The sequence below is a fragment of the Aedes albopictus genome, chromosome 3 (assembly GCF_035046485.1).
Source record: "Aedes albopictus strain Foshan chromosome 3, AalbF5, whole genome shotgun sequence".
Taxonomy (NCBI): domain Eukaryota; kingdom Metazoa; phylum Arthropoda; class Insecta; order Diptera; family Culicidae; genus Aedes; species Aedes albopictus.
Window position 1 is genome coordinate 324,927,490 of NC_085138.1, and position 25,014 is coordinate 324,952,503.

A 25,014-nucleotide genomic window follows, 5' to 3' on the forward strand; every position below is an offset into this window, starting at 1 on the left:
ATTTGATGATTATTAGTGTAGCACTTTTAACAATAAAATCGATAAAATAAGGGCTACTCACTAATTGTTGTCTGAGGGGCTAAAATCACGGTCAGTCCCAATATATGTTTCGACTACAAAATTGTTGCACTATTGATTTTTTTTTTGAAAATTTGCCTATGCAAGTAGAGTAGATTGAGAAGTTTGTGTTCAAAATTTCAATCATTTCCTTAATCAAATTCAAAAGTTACAACACTGATAAGCTAAACCAGGGGCTTTACAAAATTCAATTGCTCGCGTTCTACTGTTTCATTGCTACAACAAAAGGTACTTCACCGATTCACATGAAATTTTGCAGGTTAAATGAACACATCTTAAGATATTATCAGGCAAAATTTGAGTAATTTTAATGTATCTATTGCAGAGTTAAACACAGCCACATTTGATTGATTGATTGATTTGTCTTTATTAAAGAAACTTTCAGCCGTTGGCTGGTTCGTCTCTCCACAACCACATTTCTGTGTCCCGATTATTGCAGATACAGGCTTTATTTCAACAATTTTGGGGTTCGATTTGAATAACTTATAAGTATGGTAAGCGAAATCAAACTCTATAATTTCAAAAACTTTTCTTTATTCTGATAGTAACATTTGCAAATCTTCAAAGAACTATGTAGGAATTTTTTAAAAATAACACCAATAGTTTTCGACAGAAATGAACACGAATTTCAACAGAAATTTTTCGACTCTATTCCATAGCGTTTAAGATTTCATCCAGAATTTAGGTGAAAATTTTATTATGTATTTTGCACTACTTTTTTTCGGTTCCCATTAGAAGAAACATTTTGTGGGGGCCCCTGAAATGTGGGGGCCCGGGGCCATGGCCCCCCTGGCCCCCCTTAAATCCGGCTCTGCGATAAACGTATAATCGAAACATAACTGAAGTATTCGGCGTATAATTTCTTTTAAAGGATAATGACACAATGTATATTTGGTTCATGATTATAGGTATTGTTCACATGTGATAGTATTATAAGGAAATTTCTTTCTTACGTAAATAAATAATAATGCACGAATACATCAACCAACATTCCAAGTTGTGTTTTTGAGAAAAAATGTGGTGATAGCAGGATTGTGGCTCAAAGGTTCTGAGCCCGATTTAGACACTTTTCTCAAACCGTTCTGTGATGATCGGGAAAAGCTATTTGCGCATGGTTTGTCCGTAGGTGAAGGTACAATTGATACAGTGCAAGTTATTGCATGCTGCGTAGATACGAAGGCGAGGTGTAAGTTTCAAAACATCAAACAATTTAACGGGTACAATTCATGTGGGCGTGGCTGCTGTCATCACCCTGGAGACATAGTAGGAAAGCAGATCAGATATAGTTATAAACTTGAAATACCGAAGAGAAATCACCAGGAAACATTACATGCTATGGCTGTTAGTAACTCTACAGGAAAGCCTGTAATTAGTATTAAGGGAATTTCACCTCTTATTGGGTTTTCGAATTTCGACATCATACGAAACTGTCCAGTTGATTACATGCATTGCATTCTTCTTGGTGTGGTATGTCAACTTTGCCGTTCATGGCTAGAAACTCCAAATAATTCAAGCTACATAAAAAGTAATATGACCAATATAGATGAGATGTTGACTTCAATATCATTTTTTCAGGAGGCATCACGATAAGCTAGAAAAATAAGCGACAGAGCTTCTTGGAAAGCCAATGAATGGCTCCATTGGTTGATTCACAACTGCCGAATATGTCTTTAAATATAAGGACTGTTCATTTTATAAAGAGGACAACTTTGCAAGGCTATAAAAAGAAAACGCGTAGTTCAAATTTGAGCAGCCTTGGTTAGTTGTTCAGTACATTATATTAGCAGATAATAACCATAAATAAATTGGTTTAAAATTACTGAACTTCATAGAAATGTGGCAAAGTGTTTTGAGAGATCAATTTTTCAATTAAAAAAAAACTAAAGATAAACACAAAATTTCTGTAAAACATCGGTGTATCGTTTTTAATTGCAAAAAAGTGTTTGCCATGCTGCAGCAGTTTGAGTGATACATATTCTGGCAAAATATAAACCTAATCGAAATAATGGTTGTTGAGATATTAAAGTTACAAATTGGACTCGATTTTCAGAATAAAATTTATTTGTCAAACAAAAATGTATAAAAATATTAAATTTTGAATGTTTTCAATGGATCTAGTCGAAAGTACTAATAATGCAAATTCAAATGCAGAAAACCGCTTCTTGATAGCATTGTTGGCTTGGTTACTGTGCTTCATGGCAGTTACCGGAGATAAAACCGCTTCGTTCTATGGAGGTTCTTCTAAATAACGATGTACTCTATTGCAAATACAACGTAACAATGATGTCGAAAATAAAAATTAACATGTAGTTATTTTCAAATAAGGTATATAATTACATAGGGTCAGACCTTGCTGAAAACAAATAATAATAAGCTTCTCTAGAATCAAAAACTTGCATTTATGGAGCAAAAAGTATGCAATTTTTCATTATGGTCATCATTAAGTATTAAATTTATGATGAAGAATGTACTTTAAAGCATATTTTTCTTCGGTATCATTTAGAATGCGATTCTCTTCTATACTGGACAAATTTTGAACTGATTCCTTAGTGTTATTGCATCACTGGACTCAAATAAGTATTTTTTATCAATTTCATTGATAACAAGGCAACTCACTATATCAAGCTGTATAATGCTTGGTGCATTATTACTGACCAACTATTACACTCTACCTTTAGAAGAATAGTATTAGATCCCAACACATTGAAAAGTTCATGAAAATTTTAAAGTTATGTATGTGGAAAGTTGTGTAGAATTTTGAGAAATGGGGTTTTATTGAGTTTTAACGAAAACCGCTTCAGTTCCATAACTAAGGACAAATTGTATAATGTTATATTTTTCCTACACTGTAGAATAGCTATGGAAATTTATGCAAAAAACCGATAATGATTTTATTGAAAAATAAAAAAGATATCACACAAATAAGGTGTCCTCTTTATAAAATGAACAGTCCTTATCTTCCTAATGAACATTTTGATCATTTTGTACTTTTAGTACGCACAGTTATTGAACTATTAGGCGGCAATATAACATCTGAAACATTTGATCGAAGTGAAAAAGATTTGAACGAATTTGTTCGAAAATTTGAAGAACTATATGGAACCCATGAGATGACATATAATATACATTTATTAACACACTTGGTTGATTGCGCCAGAGATTTTGGGCCCTTGTGGGCGTTTTCCCTTTTTGTGTTTGAGGACATCAATGGGCTGCTAAAAAATACGTTAAAGGACCAAAAGAACCACTAATTCAAATCGCTAACAGGTATTTGCTATCGCATAGGTTCCCAAACTTTCAGGTCCGCGACCCCCTTTGGCCAGCAGACGTACTTTACGCGACCCACCATAGAAATTCTCGTATTTGCTGTCTGTTACAGTAAACTATTCCAACTGTGCTTCGCGACCCCCTGGATGAAGGTCGGCGACCCCCCTGGGGGGTCGCGACCCACAGTTTGGGAAACCATGCTTCACACAATACTTCAAATATTTCTATACAGGCAGCCGCATCAGCTTATTGTGAAAGAGTACGATCAAGCCAACACAATGAGTTACCAATAGCTAATAGTTTTTATATACTAGATGATAATATTATCAATAGATATAATGACAACAGAGAATTTTCACAGCTACGCAAATTTAAGTATAATGGATTTGTATTTAGGTCTGCTTACGATGGTATGTCAAATGTTAAACATAAAAAGAGAGCTAACAATGATTGCTACTTTTCAATGCTGGATGGAAATGATACAATCCTCGGAAAAATTTCTCAGATTTTGAAAGACGACAATGACACCTATTTTCTTTTCAAACCTATTACCGAGAAGCTTGCGTTCACTGATTATTCCGAAATATCCGTTTTTGACGATCAGAAATACTTAACCCGTATCGGCCTGAGTCAGCGCATATGAACTAAAAATGTCGCCGTTCAGCGAATACACAACGGATTTGAATAATTTTTTGACAGTACACTCGTACATATGTCTAGTTTGTAAAAGTGGACAGAGAACGTCGAAATGGTTCCTATGGCCGGAGTTATTCCGGTGGGTCACTGGGTCAGATTCGTATAAAAAGGGCTGTTTTTCGGTACACAGAGTGTTTTCCATTATCATTCGCTATTAAACTCACTCTATTTTCACTAAAACTTATACCTCTGCAACCAAACATTGTTTCCACACAGTTTTTGACCGTTTAGGAACTGTCGGATGTGGCCACCGAACATAATCTCCGGAGGAACCTGCCACATACTGTATACTGGGGTACTCAACCATAACCCATTTTTTGCAGCTCTATGTATTGACTTTAGCGGTATAGTGTCTTAGAAGAATTTGTTCTATATACTGAACTCTTTATTTTGGGATTTTCACTTTTGTGATTAATCCACCTAAAAGTGCGACAGAAATTCACTTTTTTCAAAAATGAAGATAGAGTGTTGGAGTCTTCTGCAAAGTTGTAGAAAAATGTATTGTTGGAAAGTTTGCCGAACAAACTATTACCATATTTGCTTAATTATAAGAGATATGTGTCGTTTTTTGTGAACGACCCCTCAACATAGTTTTTTCGTTATATCTTTTTCTGGGAGTTTTTGGTAATTTTCGTGTGTTCTACAAAGTTGTTCTTTGTTATGAAATACACCTCCTTCTGCTTTTTTATCATTGGAATAACGCTCCAGGTGGAACAGAGCCTGCATCTCAACTTAATACTCAACTTAACGTAAATAGATTTCCTTATGAATCCTTGGAGAAATCCCTGGTGGAATCATGGAATGAATATTATAGAAATACCTGGAATGATCATAGGTCTCCTCCAGAATTTATTGAAGGAATTCCTCTTGCAATAACAACCACTAGCGTAGGCAGCCTTTTCTTTTTTCAATTATTCTTTTTTGATAAAACAGTCGTCGTCAACATAGTAGATAAATGTTAAGAAAAGCGGGATGAAGGAGAGGGCTAATCCCCCTCTTCCATCTGTCTCTGTCATGTGCTTATTTAGGAAAATGAGAAGCATGCCAATGCTAGTATTTACAGCTGAGATTCTTTCGAAATTTACTGCTGTGATTCCTTCAAGGATTTCTACGAAAATTACTACAAAAATGTTCTTAGAATGTTCCCAGTAATTCCTATTGGAAATTACCTTGACATTCTTTTAGAAATTCTTACTGGTATTACTTCAGGAATATTGCTGGGATTTATTTATAAATTTCTGGTAGACACCATCAGGAACTTTTGCTGGGATTACGCAGGTATCCCTCGCTACAGATCATCCTAGAGTTCTTCCTGCTGAAATTGCTTGAGAAATCCCAGCAGTAATTTCTGGAGAAGTCCTAGTAGTAGAGTAAAGTGGGGCAAAAGTTCGAGTGGGGCAAGAGTTTCTTTTGAAGTTTTTGAGCTCAATTCAAATTATTTCTTTCGGGTGTCAAGGTTGTTCGAACCCTTTTTGAAAAAGAGTCTTTCACTCCAAAATTTATGAAAATTGATCAATATTTCGAAAAGTTATGACAAAATGTTGGTTTTTGATCAAAAAATTGTAACATGCGGTGGTCCTTCCAACACACGGAATGGAATTGTAATGAAATGTAATTCGATATTTTATTTTGGGACGTAACTAGGTATATTTTGAAGATGCTTTAGCAAGTATAACTTTTTGCAAAAAAGATTTGGAAAACATATTTTACACATAGTGGGGCAAAAGTTCGAATTGTGGGGCAAAAGTTCGAGTCATGTGACAACTTTAGGTAAAAACCTAAAATTCTGCAAAATGTACATATTATCTCTAAGAGTGATGGAATTAGTGAGAAAATTCTGTTAAAGTTCAAAAAAAATGTTGCTTTATCTGAATTTGGCGGAAAACTACTAATTTTTGGTGTAGTAAATTTAACCCTGATTTGTGTAAAATCCAGATCATATTTTAAAGTGTATTCCAGTTCTAACATCAAATATTATGTGGTTTCAGGTATTCCTATTACCAAAGTGTCAAAAGAGTGTCCTACGGTTAGCGAAATTCCACAAACACTAGATTCGAACTTTTGCCCCAGTGGTGGGGCAAGAGTTCGAATAAAACACACACATACAAAAAGTGTTGTAACTCAAAATTGAAAAGACATTTGGCGTAACTTTGTTCAGCAAAATTTTAGCTCATGGATGATAGAATCACCACACGGTATTAATTTATTTTTATCTGCTTCGATTTTTTGAAATAAGTTGAATTTTCAACTAGGGTCGAACTTTTGCCCCACCTTACTCTAATATCTGTTGCAATTCTAAGACATAGTCCTGAAGGAATTCTTGTAGAAATCTCTGGAGACATAGCAAGAGCATTTTCTATAGGACCCCTTAGACAAATCTCTGGAGGAATCTAAGGATATGTAAGGATATGTAAAGGATTTATTGCAGACACCTTTGAAGCAATCCCAAGAAGAATATTTTAAATAATCCTATCACGCATTTGTTGAAGAATTTCAAGATAATGTTTTCATATATTTTTCTTGGATTGTCTCCGGAATGCCTATTGGGTTCCTCTAGGAATTGCTACTGGGATTGCTGATACCATCCAGGATTCATCCAGGGAGTCTACTTGAAGTTCCGGCAGGAATTTTTCCTGTGATTTGTCAAGTGATTTCTCCAAGTATTTTTTCATGAATTCATCCACAGTTTTTTCTAAAAAAACCTGCAATAGTTCTTCCAGTGATTTCTCTATGGACACTTTCAGAAATTACTCTCGAAATTCCTTCATAAATTCCGCCTGTAGTTCCAATGATTCCATTATAATTTATTCTTCAGATTGCTCCTGCAGATTTAGCAAGGATACGTCCAAAAACTCTTCTGGCATTTTCACTAAAACATCTTGTTTGAATTACTATAGAAACTAAGTACTCCTACTAGGAATCCTCTTCAGATTATTTTGGGAACTACTGCTGGGATTGCTATTGGGCTGCTGCTGGGATTCTTCTATAAATTTCAGACTGGAATCCTCCAGGATTTTTCTGAGTTTCCCACCTGCAGGAAATCATCCAGGAATTCCTGGAAGATTCTGGACAGTAATAATTGGAGATGCTAAAAATGCATGAAATTTATCAAGAATTCAAAAAAAAATTAGTAGGAGTTCCTGAAGGAATCTCAGCAAAAATGACTGGAATACAATAATAAATTCCTAAAGTTATCTTTCAATAATTCTCTGAAGGATTCATAGCAGAAATTTCTGGAAGAATTACCAGAGATTCCCTTGAGGAATCCCAGGAAGAGTTTTCAGAGACACCATCAGAGACAATTATTTGAGAAATCCTCTTGGAATTCCTCTAGAAATGTCTGATGGGTTCTCCTAGAAATTTCTGGAATTTCTCCATAGATTTCTCCTAGCATTCCTCCGCTAATTGCTCCGGTCATCCTTTTAGTGATTTTCCCAAGGATTCCTCTAATAATTTCTCTCGGTATAAGGGGTGATACATAAATTATGTCACGCAAAAATCCACCATTTTCGACCCCCCCTCCCCCCTATGTCACACTTTTTGTATTGAACCTTTTAATTTTTCGTATGAGTTGTCACGCTCTGCAAACCCCCCCCCCCCCTCCCCCCTAAGAGCGTGACGTAATTTGTGTACGGCCCCTAACCTTAGAAATTCCTGCACGGATTCATTCATGAACTTCTATCAGGATTTCTCCAAGTATTCTTGTTGAGAATTCTCAAGCACTTCTAGATGATATTTTTGCAGTTTTTGCTCTTGGGAATCCTCCTGAAGTATTTCAAGCAGGAATTGCTTGAAGAATTCCAGCAACACTTCTTGTAGGATTGCCACCACGAAATCCTGGAAAAACCACAGTACCATTTCAGGAGCACTTTCAATAGGAATTCTCAAAGAAATTTGAATAGGATTTCCAGAATACGAAGAGAAATTCAGAGAAAAATCACTAGAGTAATTCGGCAAAAAGAAACTCTGGATGAGTTTGTGAAGAAATTATTTGATAATTTCGAAAAAAATTCCTGTAGGAATCATATGAAGTATTCTTGGCGGAAACTCAGCATACATTCTTGAGTAATATCCATGGTGAATTTTTGGAGGTACCTTTTAAACATCCCTGTAGCAATCACAGAAGGAACTTCTGCAGGAATCACTCACTCACTCATGTATCCTGAGCACCTCTAGGGGTACATAGGGCCAACGTAAAAGATCTCCATCCTGGGCTGCTGCTGGCTTCAGCCTTGATCTGGACCCAGGTCAGGTTCGCCTTCTTTGATTTGCTTGTTGAGGTTTCGTCGCCACGGGCCCCTGGGTCTGTCTCTGCTGCGATGTCCTGTCGGATTCCAATCTAGCGCTTGCTTGCAGATTTCGTCTCCGTTCTTTCGTGGTGTGTGGTCGACTTCCTCCATTTACGTTCTCGAATTTCTGTTGATATAGGTTCCCAACGACATCGTCGATGGAGGTCAGTACTCGAAATCCAGTTCTGAGGCCACCAGGCCCGAATTATAAGCCGCAGACATCGGTTGATGAAAATCTGTAGCTTTTGTATGGTCTCTGCTGACACGCACCACGTTTCGCTGGCGTACAACAACATAGATTTCACGTTGGAATTGAAAATTCGAGTTTTGATGCATTGACTGATCTGATTGGATGTTCATATATTTCGTAGATTCGGAAAAGCGTTGCCGTTTTGATCCGTGTTGATAGCCAACGATTTGGTCTTGCTGACGTTGATGGTAGACCCGCCGTAGAGGAGCGTTCGGTCTGGTCGTCGAGCATATTCTGCATGTTAGAGCGTCGTTGGTCTAGTATGCTCCATTGCAATGGACTGCCATACTAGCCTACGATTTGGTACACGGTCAATTGCCCCCACCATGATCTCGTCGATTACGATGAGAAACAGTAGCGGTGCTAGTACCAAACTACCCGGATGGGGTCCGACAAAGCTCCGTTATGCAGGACTCTGCATGTAAAAGCCTCGTACTGCGCTTCCGTGAGGTTGACGATTTTATTCGAAACTCGTTTGCGTCTCAAGGCGCCCCACAGATATTCGTGGCTCAGACGATCGAAAGCTTTTTTGTACTCAATGAACACCAAAAAGAGGGACTCTTGGAATTCGTTAACCTGCTCCAGTATAATACGGAGCGTGACAATATAGTTAACACAAGATCTTCTGGCACGGAATCCTCTTGCTGCCGCCGGAAAGCCGCGTCTATTTTCTCCTGTATCCGATTCAGGATAACTTTGGCACAGAACTTTGAGAACAACACACAATGGATCAATGCAGAAATCACGGTAGGTATCCTAGAAGATTTCCTAGAGAAATTCCTGAAGAACCTCTTGGAGAAATCCGCTGAAAACATCAAGAGGAACTCTTGGAAAAATGAAGAAATCTTTGGATAACGTCTCAAGGAATTCCTGCTGAAATGCTGAAATTCTTGCTGAGATTGCGCCAGAAGTATGTCCACGTTATAATATACAAATCCATTCTGTGATTTCTCCAAGGATTTCTATAGATATTTCCTATGATTTTTCCATATTTCTCTCTTTAGGAATTTCGCTTGAAACATTACTGGAAATTTCTGAAGGAATCACAGCAAGAAATTTTAAAGAAATATCTGGAGGATTCACAGCAGCACTTTTGTAGGAATCCCAGTTGTAAATATACAAGGCAAGGGATTTGCCCTTTCCTTCATCCCGCTTTTCTTTATATTTATCAAAAAAGAATAATTGAAAAAAGAAAAGGCTGCCTACGCTAGTGGTTGTTATTGCAAGGGGAATTCCTTCAATAAATTCTGGAGGAGACCTATGATCATTCCAGGTATTTCTATAATATTCATTCCATGATTCCACCAGGGATTTCTCCAAGGATTCATTAAGAAAATCTATTTACGTTAAGTTGAGTATTAAGTTGAGATGCAGGCTCTGTTCCACCTGGAGCGTTATTCCAATGATAAAAAAGCAGAAGGAGGTGTATTTCATAACAAAGAACAACTTTGTAGAACACACGAAAATTACCAAAAACTCCCAGAAAAAGATATAACGAAAAAAACTATGTTGAGGGGTCGTTCACAAAAAACGACACATATCTCTTATAATTAAGCAAATATGGTAATAGTTTGTTCGGCAAACTTTCCAACAATACATTTTTCTACAACTTTGCAGAAGACTCCAACACTCTATCTTCATTTTTGAAAAAAGTGAATTTCTGTCGCACTTTTAGGTGGATTAATCACAAAAGTGAAAATCCCAAAATAAAGAGTTCAGTATATAGAACAAATTCTTCTAAGACACTATACCGCTAAAGTCAATACATAGAGCTGCAAAAAATGGGTTATGGTTGAGTACCCCAGTATACAGTATGTGGCAGGTTCCTCCGGAGATTATATCCAGTGGCCACATCCGACAGTTCCTAAACGGTCAAAAACTGTGTGGAAACAATGTTTGGTTGCAGAGGTATAAGTTTTAGTGAAAATAGAGTGAGTTTAATAGCGAATGATAATGGAAAACACTCTGTGTACCGAAAAACAGCCCTTTTTATACGAATCTGACCCAGTGACCCACCGGAATAACTCCGGCCATAGGAACCATTTCGACGTTCTCTGTCCACTTTTACAAACTAGACATATGTACGAGTGTACTGTCAAAAAATTATTCAAATCCGTTGAGTATTCGCTGAACGGCGACATTTTTAGTTCATATGCGCTGACTCAGGCCGATACGGGTTAACCAAAGTCGATGAATCACTCCAAAAATATATTTTAATTCAGTTAGACAGCACATACTGTTTGAGTAAATTACACTATTCTCTTCATGTAGACTAAGCTCGATGAATCGGCTGCATGACATAGAAGAAGATTGTAAACAAAATTATACATTATCAATTGTTTAATTCCCAGTTTGTAATAAACCTCTTTTTATAACCTGTTTGTAGAACACGTTTTACTCTTACTTGAATAAATCCGTTCGAAGTTTCATAAAAATTATACCTGGAACGATTTATCTCTTCAGATTAAATAACGTAGTATCGTTCGTTTTCCATAAAGGCTATAATAATCATTCTTGGAAAAATCTGTTGATTGTTGTGTGTCATACATTTTTTTTATTTTTCCTTTATCATTGTACATTTAATGAACCATTCGATTTATGATGATTATAGATGGAAAGGAAAATGTATGATATTTATCATTCAACGTACGATTTATTTCTATGCGGGTTATCTCTTACCCTCCACTAGACAGAAATGTCTCGGCTTTTCGGGCCCTATGATCAATAACAACTTCAATCAATTTCCATGGTGACATACGCCCATATGCTTAACGTGCCTAGTAACGATTGGTTAGGGGGTCTAAAAAGGGGGTCTCAGCGTGTTGTACAAAATACAACAGCGCGACTACTCGAGGATTAATAATCAAAGAAGTGCTCAAAGAATACTAAGTTGAAGTAAGGCATGCCAAGTTCCAAGGACGTAGAGCCACAAAGAAGAAGAAGAAGAAGAAGAAGAAGAAGAAGCAGAAGAAGAAGAAGAAGAAGAAGAAGAAGAAGAAGAAGAAGAAGAAGAAGAAGAAGAAGAAGAAGAAGAAGAAGAAGAAGAAGAAGAAGAAGAAGAAGAAGAAGAAGAAGAAGAAGAAGAAGAAGAAGAAGAAGAAGAAGAAGAAGAAGAAGAAGAAGAAGAAGAAGAAGAAGAAGAAGAAGAAGAAGAAGAAGAAGAAGAAGAAGAAGAAGAAGAAGAAGAAGAAGAAGAAGAAGAAGAAGAAGAAGAAGAAGAAGAAGAAGAAGAAGAAGAAGAAGAAGAAGAAGAAGAAGAAGAAGAAGAAGAAGAAGAAGACGAAGAGGGGGTCTATAACCGCAAACGGAGCCTGTGGAGTACTAGAGCGCCTTCCACAGTATTTTGACCTTACTGCGCTAATAGAAGCACTGGTGCAGTGACCTAGTGTTTCTCCGAGACGTTCAGCTGTTCATGTTACGTTTTTAACTTGAGGCTACATAAAGGCGAAATTATGAAGATGTTATTGATTAGTTTGAATTTTAAGCTAATCAATAATAATTATGTTGCGCCACCAACACCTCAGCATGATCCGCCAAGGGTTCGACGCATTACCCGTGTCAACACCGAAGCTCCATCGTTGCAGGTGATACAAACAGCAATGCGTAGCATGAAATCGAATAGGGCCCCGGGGGTCGATCGCATATTAGCCGAGAAAGCCGATCCCGTAGTATCCGCACAACAACTGCATCAATTATTCTGCAAGATATGGGAAACCGTGGCATTTCCGGCCGACTGGATGCAAGGCGTCTTAGTGAAGGTACCCAAAAAGGGTGACTGACTGTATGCGGTAATTGTAATTGAATGTAAACACGGTTAAACCCTCCAGATTTACGAAAGCTGGACAAGCGGTTGAGAATGTTTGAAGCTTTCAATATCTGGGTAGCCAAATGGCGGCCGATGATGGCACCAAAATCGACATAGATGCAAGGATCAAGAAGACGAGGAATGCTTTGGGAGTTAAAGAAAATGAAAAAAAAAACAAAACTCGAAAAATCATTCGGTTCTAGTGCCAGACCATAACCCTAACTATTCGATGTGCTATGCTTAAAAGTTGTGCTCAGAATTTGATTCAGTGCAGTGGGATTGAAATGTTTCAGGAAAAGCTTGTTGCACACCGAAGGTGCAACGTTGAAAGTTGTCACGTGCAACAAAAGATTGTTGCGTGTTTCAAGTTTAGGTGTACGCATGGAAGGGAAACTGAAAACGGAGGAATTAATACATTGTTCATGTGTATGAATCTTCGAAGGCTGAATGTTTCATATCTTAGTCGAAGATTACCTTCAGATTCATTCGAATACAAGTTCTAAAGGTTTTCAGTAAAATTAACATATTACACAATGATGAAGGTAGAAAAAAAACAAATGTCAGTCTTGAGAAACATTTTGTGCGAGAAGGTCTTATTTGCTCTGCTGTTTTGTCGATTCAATTAGTTGGTTCGAACAGCTAAAGTGTTTAGTCACACAATACGTTTTTTTAAATTTCTGTTCAATATTCATAACACAGACAAATTCATAACATTTTATTTATCGAGCCGGAATTTCGGGATTGATTTTAAATTCCATCATCACAGAAGATTAAGTTTGTAGTTGCCAGAGGTGTCAGTTCAGTGAATATTGTTGTGACGGGCGGATGTTCGTCGTCGTGCGCGTTGAAAAATTTATAGGAAAAGAATTCGGCTGATGGCGGATCGGCCGATGGATACCAAAAAGTTCACCAGGGATGCTTAGGAAAACGAGTTGCTATGGTTCAGGAAATTTCGCGCCAACTTTAACAAGTCCCAGTTGAAAGCATGCTTCGTAATTTCAGTCCATCAGAGAAGCCCGCGCAACAAAACTTTGGATGGTCGCCGTCGTCGTTGTAAATTTTAGTGGTGGTAGTGACATCGTACAGCTGATGCGTCCCATCAGTTTGTAGTTGTCAAATTGCGGTGCGGCATCGTCGCCGCGATATTTATATGGTTTGTTTTTGTTCTGTTGCTCTACGCACGATTTTTCAAACCAACTCATAATAGCAGCATACGTACTTATTTTGAACGTAATTTTTAAATTGAACCAAACTAGATAGCCACCTTGGGTGATTGGGATTAATGTGATCTGAATGAGTGAAGTGAAAACAAAATAGTTTGAGTTTGCTACGAACTAAAAATAGATTAATATTTCATTGCACATTGCAGCAAGGGACGTGCTTGTATGGATGTTGTGGATTAAATGGGTGAAACATTGTATTTTTGAGGTAAGTGACCTAGAGATAAATACTCTTTTTATATATATTCTGAATCACAAGTTCCATGACAGTGGATTTTCAAATCTAATTGCATATTATATTATAAGAAGGCTTTGACTTTGTAATGAAATAATTAGGGGATTCACTTAACAGCGTAAACTGATTGAACTGATTAAGCGTTGCGATCGCCAAGGCAATCTTTGATTATTTCATTCGCAATTTCATGAAACATTTCAAATAATCAGATAATCATGGCTTACGCAATTGTTTAATCTGTTTAGTGAATACCCCTAATATAAATCATTCTGTCTGTGACATCCAGCGTAAATCAAAATAAGTCTCGATGCGGTCACTGGAATATACTACAGTTGTCATCGGAGGAAACATTCAATTAAAATTCAAGTATAAATATGTCTACAAGACTTTTTTCTTTCAGCTATTCTAAAATCCTAATAAGTACCCCGCAACCCCAGACTGCCGAAAACTATCAATAAACACGGTTTTTGAATGCTACAACTCAAAAATGGGATAAGTGACCAAAACACAAAAATCGTACATATCTTAATGGAGGGATTCGGAATTCTAAGTACGCAATATATTGGCGTTAAGTTTTCAGGAGAACCGGTTGCAGATTTCGTTGCAAGAAACATAGTGTATGCTGTAGTCAGAGGACGCAATTTTATGACATGAGCCATTATGATACGAAAAGTCTCTTAGCTATTCACCCAGTTGGAGTTACCAAATTTCCGTATGCTCCTGTTAGGAAGTGTAGTGAAAACCACCAAGAAGATTTACAAAATATAATTGTCAAAGTTTGTATTACCTGACACATAAATGCAATATAAATAATTTTGCGAAGTATGATTTATAATCTGGATTCATGATTATAATAAAAATATAAAACAATAATGAAATGTACAAACTACATATATAAAGGAAAGATGTTTTTTTGTAAAGCTTCTAAGTTACACAAACTTTCTTTAAAAATCAAAGGTCCTTAAAAACTGAAAAACAATATTGCTAAATGATATGTTTATTGTTACTAACATACAGGTTTCAAGTCTACCTTTTTGCTCAGCTTTCTCTCCAAACAATGTTACAATAAAGATACATGATGAAAGAGGTCAACCAGCGTCTAGCTGAAAGCCCCTTTAATAAAGACAAAAAAAAAAATACATGATGAAATCGTTGATGATTATAATCCCAAGCAACACACTGTTTGTAACCATGTGTGTTATAACAATGACAATGTATCAAGACTGAGTGAATGAGTGACTAAGTAACCTAAGATTAAATGAGAGAGTTAGAAGCAAAGAGGTGTACGTGACAAAAACCCACTTTCGAGTAAATGAGGTAGCAAGTTTTTCACCTTTTTTTTTAACTCCATACAAAAAGTATGGGGTTTAAAAATGGTCCCAATTTCTCCGATATATTGCAATTTTTCTATTTATCGTAAATATAATCTTGAAAAAGTCCTTAAAGCTGAAATATGAAAAATAGTTTAATATGATCAGCTCAAAATCGACAAAATAATCACACATTTCTGTATCTGGGCCCCTCAAATATTATAAGAAAGCCACAATTATATTGTCATACCACTCTGTCTTAAATTATCACAAAACACCTCGCCTCTCAAATACTACATAAGAAACAAAGGAAAATGTCAATGCCATAGGCGTTATTGAAGTTTTTATAAAAACTTAAAATAAAAACTCTTGTGAAAAAAAACCGCCCGTCCCATGAAACGAAAAACAGCCTATAATTACAGATATTCCAACATACCGTTGTCAATGGTTCATCATTTGGAAGCTAAAGAGGTAGACTATCAATAACCACCCTCTATAGCGCTGAAAATCGAATAATCATGCAAAATTTACCATTTCAATTTCACTCCATTTACGACTTCACTTTTGTTCTCGGTTTGTGATTGCCGAAGGTAAATTCTGATCTAAAATACCGTGGAACGGACCTGGTGTGATGTTAAAGACCCGTGACTAATACGCCAAGGATCTTGGATCGAATCTCACTCTCGACATACTCACAAAAAATGCGAGTTCTTCCTTCGGAAGGAAAGTAAAGCCTTGGGCGCAGAGATGAACTAGCCAATTCTCGTTAATGTAGATAAAAACTTCAGTTCAGCCTTACAAAGATCCAAAAAATAAAAAATTAAAATTTGGCATTCCTTACTCCTAAATATACAGTTTTATTATTATTTCCGCTGAATCTAAATATGAATAACAACTTGGTTGTCACGTGACATCAACAAATTATTATCAGCGTAGAAAATCTTCAGCATTATATATACCCCAGAAAACAGATGCCGCACTGATAACAGAGCTTCAAATGGACACAGTTCAATGAAATTAATCTGTTATGCATTTGTTTTGTAAACTGTTACACCTAATCAGTTTGAATTGCCTCGGCAGTTAAAGTTCCTCACTACTGGCATGGAAACACCAGTCAATTTTTAGCTCCAATGAAGGTATTTCATTGGATGCCCATATGACAATGGCAATATGGTTATTGTTCCTTTTGCAACAGACAGTTTTTTTTCTGTTGTTACTTCTCCACTGAAACTGAGCTTGATGCTCAGATTTTATGGATGCATGCATGAGTACATGAGTACAGTTCTCCACAGTTCTGACAGTTCCACATATTTCTCCCGAAATTCTTCCTAGGTTTTCTCTCGGAATCCTCAAAAGGATTCGTTCCGGATTTTATCTTAAATTTTATCTTGAATTTTCAACAATGGTTCCTTCCAAAACGACTTTTTCCCTCAATCCTTTTAGGGATGTTTTATGAAGCTTTTAAAGGGTTTACTTCCGTATCTCATTCCGACTATTTTCCCCGGATTTTTTTTTTCTCTCGCGGATTCTTCCCGAAATTTCTTACAGATTTCTCTCCGAAATCTTAGGGACTTCTTCCGGAAATGGCTTCAAGGGTTCTTTCTGAAATTATTCCAGAGAATGCTCCCGCAAAGCTTCCAGCAATTCCTTCCGAAAATCATCTTGCAATTTATTTTGGCATTTTCACCCGGTATTCATGTAAAGATTTCATCTCGAGTTCTTCTAAGAATTCTTCTCGGCATAGTTCCAAGATTCCGCAGGTTTCTTCCAAAATCCTTCCAAAATTCGTCCAAGGATTTCTCCTCGGAGTTGTTGTAAAGATTTGACTCAAAATTTTCCTGAAATTTATATTTTTTATTTTTCTAGAGATTTATTTCGCAACTCTTTCCAAGTAATATTCGGCAAGGATGTAACTCAGAGGTTCTAATAGAACTCCCATCTGAAATTTTTTCAAAGTTTTTCCAGATATTTCTACTAGAACTTTTCCGAGATTCCATTCGGGATTTTTTCAAAAATGTTGTATGGCTTGTTACATGACAATTTTTCAAAAAATCTTACTCGGAAAATGTTCCAAGATTCTTCTCAGAATTTTTCTAAGAACTTCCCGGTATTATTTAGGAATTCTTCCCGATTTTTTTCTTATATTTCCTGTTGAGTCACTTCTCATAAATATTCCATGGAATTCTTTCTGGAATTCTTCCAAGGTTTTCTTAAGAAGTTCTTCCAGAGATGCTGCCAGAACTATGTCCACAAATTTTCCACACGTATACAACAATTACTCTTGGTATTTTTGTTTCTATACATTAATGCCAATTTTTTCTCAAAAATGTTCAGAGATTTTCAGGATTTTTCCAAGGCTCTCCTTAACATTCTGCCAAGGATTATTTGCAAAATTCTTTAGAAATCTCCTTTTAAATACTTCCAGAGACTTTTTTTGAAATTATTACAGAAAATGCTTCCGGAATTCTTCTAAGGATTTCTCCCGAAACTCTTCCAGGTATTTTACTCCGATTTCAGGATTTTTCCCAGAAAGTCTTACAAACATTTCTCCTAGAACTTTTGCAGGCATTGATCCCGGAGTCTTCTCGGATTTCCGTGGAAAATGTGCCTCAGAATTATAACAGTTATGCTTTTGAATTTTCTCAAAAAATTTTTATAAAAACTGTCCATAGATTTCTTTGAAAAATTCTCCCACAGAATCCTAGAAGAATTCCTACAAGATCCCATCCGGAATTCTTCCAGGGTCATCTTGCGGAATTATTCAATGTATTTCTCCCATAGATTTTCCTAGTTTTAATCGCGGAAAATTTTCAGGATCATCTTGCGCAAATCTTCTACAGATTTCAGCTGAATTTTGTCCAGGATTTGGCCCTAGATTTTTTCAGTGCTTTTTACGATATTATTTGCAGATTTCAGAATTCTTCCGAGGGCTTGTTCTGGATTTCCGTATTTTTGCTGTGATCAATCCGATTCCTCATGAAACTCTTCGTTAGATTCACTTCGGAACTATCCCAAGGACTTCTTCCGAGATTCTTCCAGGAATTGTTGTCGGAATCCTTGCAAGGGTTTCTCCAGGTATTTTCTTATCCTTTTTTCCTGAGGTACCTTCCGAAATTGTGTCAGTTATAGGATTCCTGGCCTCCCGGGAATCCTTCCAGTTATACTTATGACACACATGTGATACAAGAATCACTGTACAATTGCGCTTGAAATGAGTGCCATACTGAAAATTCTCTCCGTTCAAGTCAGTCTTGTTAGAATTTTCTTGACACTGCGTACCGTTGTACAGGAATCACGCTCGTATCACATGTCTGTCTGGGGTATTATACATTCCAAAAATCTTCGAATCGAATTTTTTTCAAGAAATTTGTGGAAATCTCAGCAGGTTTTATTTCTTGCCATAAGATTCAAACCAGGTATATCTTCTGGCATTTCTTCCGGGCTTCTCAAAGGTTTTTTCTAGATTTATTTTTCTAGAAATCCCCTTTTGATCTCCTCAAGGTTTTTTAATGATTCTTCAAGGACTTTTTTGAATTTCTTCTAGGGATTCTTTTCGGAAATCTCCATAATATCCCCCCGTTTTTTTTACAGAAATTTCTTCGGGATTATTTTTCTAAAGATCCTATCCTAGATTTTTTCAGAATTTCTCAAGGATTCCTACCGAAATTATTCAAGGAATTCCATTCCCAAATTTCTGAAGGATCCCAGTTAGACATTCTGCAATTCTCCCAAAGATTTCTCGAGGAATTTTAAGACTTTTCTTCCTGAATAGTTTCCGGGATTGCTTCCGGAATTTTTACAAGGGTTCCTCTCGAAATTCTTCCAGGCTATTTTTTCGGTATTTCCAAAACTGCAATTTCATAAGAAATTTAAACTTGAAAAACTTGAAAAGGATTCTTCTGGAAATTCTTCTAGTTATTTATTTCGGATTTCCTCCATGGTTTTCTTGCAAAATTCTTTCAAGACTTTCCTCGGGATACCTTTCTGAAAATTCTGTTGGAATTCTTCTGGATATTCGTCCCGGGAGTATCCCAGGGCTTTCTCTAAGAATTCAAAAAAAAAATCTTGTCCGTGGCCTAGTGGTTACACGTTCACTTTTAGGTGAATGGTCATGGGTTCAATCCCAGCCCCGGCACTTGGTCAGTCGCTCTTCCCCTCGAGAGTGACTGGCACTTGACCGTCTTCTGAGCTTTATAGCTCAAATGGACCCGGATAATTGAATATCGGCAAAACGGAAAAGGAACAAGAGCCACACATCAACTTCCTTGTGCACATCATTCTACCATGGAAATAACAGCAGCACAAAGGCAACCAGTTCGATATAGTAGAATTAGGAACAGAATACATTTGGGCGCTGTACAAAGTGTTAGCGCAGCGCCAATTGGGTTTTTAAATTTTGAAATATGTGTTGATTTTTTGATTTTATACGAAAGAGCACCTTTTTCTGAGTTACTATGATTTTTTTTCAGATTTTTAGAACTTTGTTTTGGTACATAAAATCAATTCCAAAGAGATTTTTTGAGATCACCTTTTGACAGGTGGGCAACTGTTTGACAGCTCCGCCCAGTACAAACTGCGACGAGGGGTGATTCGACCAATCGCTCCCATACAAACTTCAAATTGATTTTTAAATAGGTTCCCAGACTCCAAAATTCATGAAAGTTTGGATTTCGGCTCAGTTTGACATGCAGATTCAGAATATCGAATTATCTCAACACCGTTAAAGAAGACAATTGGAATCGCTCATGCAGTGCCCCAGTAGACGAAAGAGCTGTAAATTAGGTTAAGTGGTTGAAGAAAAAAAATCTTTCCAGAACTTTAACCCTTACGTGGCCGACAGGGTACCCGGGTACCCAGCGCCCATTTAAAAAGTACGGTGTAGAAAAAATCAAAATTTTGTCGGACACATAACGGTTAACAAGAAACTCCCCTCGGAATCCTCCCAGAATTCTTTCCGGAAAGTCTTTCTGTGATTCTTCTCGAAATCCTCGTAGAAATTCCTTCTCAAATTCTTCCAAGGATTTCTTCCGGTGCACAGGATCAGTTAATAAAAAAAAGTTAAAAAAAAGGTTTCGCCTTATGCAGAAGCAGCAGCATTATCCTAATAGTTCCGGGTCTTTTGGCCGAATGCCATTTGGCTGAAAATAATGATAACCTTAAATTATCATGCCACTGTTTCCAGACATTCGTTTAGCCGAGGCTAAAAAAAATTCAAAAAAGTGCCAGGAAACTCATACAAAAGATTTTATGATAAAACTTTTTTATCGTAGTGATAGTATATCTAGTACTGTTTTATAAAAATGTGATACATCACACTTACATATACACTGAAACAAAAACGAGGGTAAAAACCCTTCAAATGTCATTTTTTGCCTAGACATTCGTTTAGCCGAATTGTACAATTTGTAGAATTCCATAATAAAAAACTATCAATTTTCGAAAAATATCCAACAAATTCATTTTGTATGGTGATCTGCATTATAGATCGACTTGTAAATCATGAATTAGATCGTTTTTGGAAGTGTTGCCATCAGTGCTGAAAATTTCATTTCGCCATATCTAATTTCAACCACCTACAGCTCATTTTAGAAGCTGAACCTGAAATGAAATTTTGAGCACTGGTTGCCATATTAATTTTGCATGCATCTCATATAAATATGTCATAATATTTTAAATGTTTCTCAATTGAGATTTGATATAGTTATTTTTATCGGAAGTGTTTCAAAAGAATCTAATGAAAGTTTTATGACCAAAGCAGGTTGAAATTTTGCGAAAAACAACGTTTTTAACAGAAAAAAATAACACAAACCATCGAAAAATCACGTATTTAGGTATTGTTTTGATGTAATATGATGGTTTCACTTGCATAAATCACAGCGTTTACTACTATCACGTCTTCTAATAGCTCCCAATATCTTCTAGACTGAATTCTGGCTGAAATAATATACATTGGACGGCTCATATTTCGAGAAATGGCACCGAAAGTGTTCAAATTTCTAGTATGAACTACTTGTTTCATAATTTAGACATTCTTTTCAAATAAATCATGTTAAAAATGAATGTGGTTCACAACTAAGACTCATTTATAATATATTTCTTCAGATTGAATGAAATAAGCCAATTATTTAACCAAATCTTGCATTTTTGTATGAGCATCTGCTTTTGAATAAACAGGGTACACAAAATCTGACACTTCTTGCAGTTCTTTCACTTTGCAGTCTTCTAACTCATTTAGTAATGGTAGTATCAAACAAATTTACTCCACAGGCATTAGGGCACGTATTTATTTCAATGCAGAACTATTTATTTTAGCTTTTATCATTCCCATTTTAAAGTTTAACCAACCAAAAACCAATATGCTTATTTTTTTCATGACATTTTATGCAATAATTTGAACATTTCTGACAATAATTCTGTGCCATATTTTCTAAACTGCTAATCTAGCTTACGTTTGAGTATTTACAGAAATCATTTTTCTTAAATAAATTTGTTTATCGTCGCTTCTCCTTATCGGGACATTTTTTTATAATATTTCTCTGAATTTCACAAATAAATAAACTTTTAAGGTCAAATATCTTGACGTATAAACTAAATGCCTTGGAGTATATTCTCGAAATATACTCACGAAATTGCAAAAAATCTATTGAAAACCAATTTTTCATATACCTCGGCTAAACGAATGTCTAGGCAAAAAATGAAATTTGAAGGGTTTTCACCCTCGGTTTTGTTTCAGTGTATATGCAAGTTTAATGTATCACATTTTTATAAAACTGTACTAGATATACTCTTACTACGATAAAAAAGTTTTATCATAAAATCTTGTGTATGAGTTTCCTGACACTTTTTTGTTCTCGGCTAAACGAATGTCTATCACTGTATAACAGTATACTCAAATGTACAGCCTATGATTGAAAGAAGGATAAATCTCTAACAAGAATATTCGAGTTTTCAACACTAACTAATCCTTCAATGTTAAAACTAGAAAGAATAGCCTATGATTAAAAGAAGGAAATATTTCTGATGATCATATTGACTACAAGAATGTTATCCAGAGTTGATGATGATCATAATTCGGCCAAACGGCATTCAGCCAAATGGCCGGACGTAGCACTATGGGCCAGAAATTAAAATTTCGCGACAAAATTCAAAAAAGTTGTTTTTCTAAGATCAATCAATTTCCATATTTGTATGATTGTTTGGGCCACGTTTGATTGCATACCGACTGATTTTTTCGATTTGTAACAAAATTGTATCATTTTTTGTATGGAGAAACTTCTTATAAGCGAAAATTCTCGATTTTAACCAATGTTAAGAAAAATGTGATTTGTGGTGAAAAATGTTCCCAAAAAATATAACGCATACATTTCCTAAAAGTTAATTTAGTATATTTTGTATATTTGATGCACAAATTGCAATGTTTTAAGTTTAAAAAATAAATTTTACAATATTTACTCAAATTTTACGGTTTATTTGCCAATGTGTTCAAAAAGTAGGAGTATTCGACCGTATTCGACAAGCAACCGGTCTAGGATGCTAGTTTAGACTCTTCTTTTTCGAATGCTACCGGACTTTTTTGCGGGAATTTGCGGGAAAGCAAGTTAGAGTGATTTTGGTGCTTGCTTTAATTTTACAATATTTCACGCTGTGCTTCAATAATCATCCAGTTGTGACATTGCGACGCAATGACTTCATGGCTTGCGAAACAATATACATAGCAACAAACAACTTTCATTCTGGAAGGGTTTGCTTCAGATATAAATGTAATTATAAGCTTTTAAATCAATACCACAGACTTACCTAATGTGCAATGTTTCGGTATATCAATCCATGTGATCAATTAGAATTTTAAAATAACTCAACTTACATACATATGTACAGATGAATACGTTATTAGTGTGTGTAATAAGGAACGAATCCACAGCTCACGTGAGATTTTAACTCACGACCCTTATTTGCTACACAAGTGCTTACCGACTTAGCTACAGAGCCAATCAATGACACGGCATTTTAAATATTATAATGAAAATCAAATCTTTTCCCTAATCGCAAATATATCCATCCCACTTATACATATGTACGAAGAGCGAACACAATTTGTTTATTGTTAACATACTGGCTCCGAGTAATTTGGCCGAACGCCATTTGGCCGAATGTCATTTGACTGAACGCCGTTTGGCTGAAGAAGAAACAATTGTGTCACTGTTCTCCACGTCAGTATAACTCAAAATATTCGCCTATGATTAAAAGAAGGAAAAATCTCTGATAAAATATTGACAGTTTCAACGCCAACTAATCCGTGAATTGTAAAACTAGAAAGAATAGTGAATGCTTAAAGGAAGGAAGAAGGAAAAATTAATGATGAACATATTGGCAGCTAGAATGTGGATACACAGAAATAAAAATTAAAAAAAAAACAAGAATGTGAAAAGGGGTCTCTGAATTATTTTGAACATAATTCGGCCAAGCGGCATTCGGCCAAATGCCGGACATCTGAAACACCTAAGCAGCGATTTTTTTCACCAAAAACTTATCCATTTATACATAAATTGAGCTTATTAAAAATCATAATTGACCACACCAATTGATGTACCGAATCTTTGCACTTTAGCGTGTTGTATTGATTTTAACGCCTACAATCACAGTCTTACCTGAAACAATCCTTACAGAATAATAGTAGTTTGTTGCTATGTGTATTGTTTCGCAAGCCATTAAGAGATTGCTTCGTAATGGCAAAAGTCTGTCTTAGTGTGGATGGTTATTGAAGTACAGCGTAAAACATTGTAAAATTAACGCATGCACTAAAATCATTCTATCTTGGTTTCCCACAAATTCCCGCAAAACCGTCCGTCAGCTTCCGAAAAAGTAAAGTCTCAACTAGCTTCCTAGATCGGTTGCATGTCGAATACTACTACTTTTTGAACAAATTGGCAAATAAACCGTAATATTTGAGTAAATATTGTAATATTTTAATTTTAACTTAAAGACATCGAAATTTGTGCATCAAAAATGCAAAATCTCGCGTTTAATATCACACGGGCGTATCTACAATGATCGATTTCTCTTCATCGATTTTCTCTTTGAATTATTCCGTGAAATACGACCAATATTCGAATGATCTCTCGGTACGTTTCGGTGAAGGATAGCTAGAAATAGCATCTAAAACAATAAGAACCGAAAATGATTTGCAGGCCAAGTTATTAACCAAAAAGAAAATCGATGAAGAGAAATCGGTTATTGTAGATACGCCCGTATGATACCAAGCGCTAGAAATGTACTAAATTTGCCGTTAGGAAATGTAGGTGTTATATTTGTTGGGCACATTTTTCACCACAAATTACATTTTTCTTAATATTGGTGAAAATGGAGTATTTTCGTTTATAATAAGTTTCTCCATACAAAAAACGATACAATTTTGTTACAAATCAAAAAAATCAGTCGGTATGCAATCAAACATAGCCCACATAGTCATACATATATAAAACTTTATTGATCTAAAGAAAAAAACAACTTTTTTGAATTTTGTCGCGAAACTTTGGTTTCTGGCCCATAGTGCGTAGGTGCCTGGGATCGTGTTATACAAAACAGATGCCTTTGAAACTACATATATTAAGCCTAACTTTACCAAACACCGTATGTAACATATGTAAACAAAAAAGAGTTTTGCACATGACGTGCTGAATTTCACTTACCTTTGGGATGATTTGTGAAAAAATACCCGGATTTTTCACGTTTCTGAAATGCCCAATGTATGAGTTGCTATGGGAACAGCGAACTTTCCCTTCGATTTTCTCCTTTCGTAGATTTGGTTAGATACGGTGTTTGGTAAAGTAAGGCTTGATATGTTTGCTTGTACCATGATTTTTT

At 36.0% G+C, this 25,014-nt stretch overlaps 1 protein-coding gene across 2 annotated transcripts in view; it reads left to right on the forward strand.

Annotated features, from left to right (window-relative positions):
* Nucleotides 1-13,554: 13,554 nt before the first annotated feature.
* Nucleotides 13,555-25,014, forward strand: part of LOC109426912 (uncharacterized) — a 55,488-nt gene continuing 44,028 nt past the window's right edge. Inside the window, exon 1 of one of the 2 annotated variants that reach the window (XM_029865333.2) lies at nt 13,555-13,813. The gene's annotated coding sequence lies outside the window, so the exon portion shown is untranslated. The remainder of the gene's footprint in view (nt 13,814-25,014) is intronic. The other variant, XM_029865334.2, reaches the window with a different exon arrangement.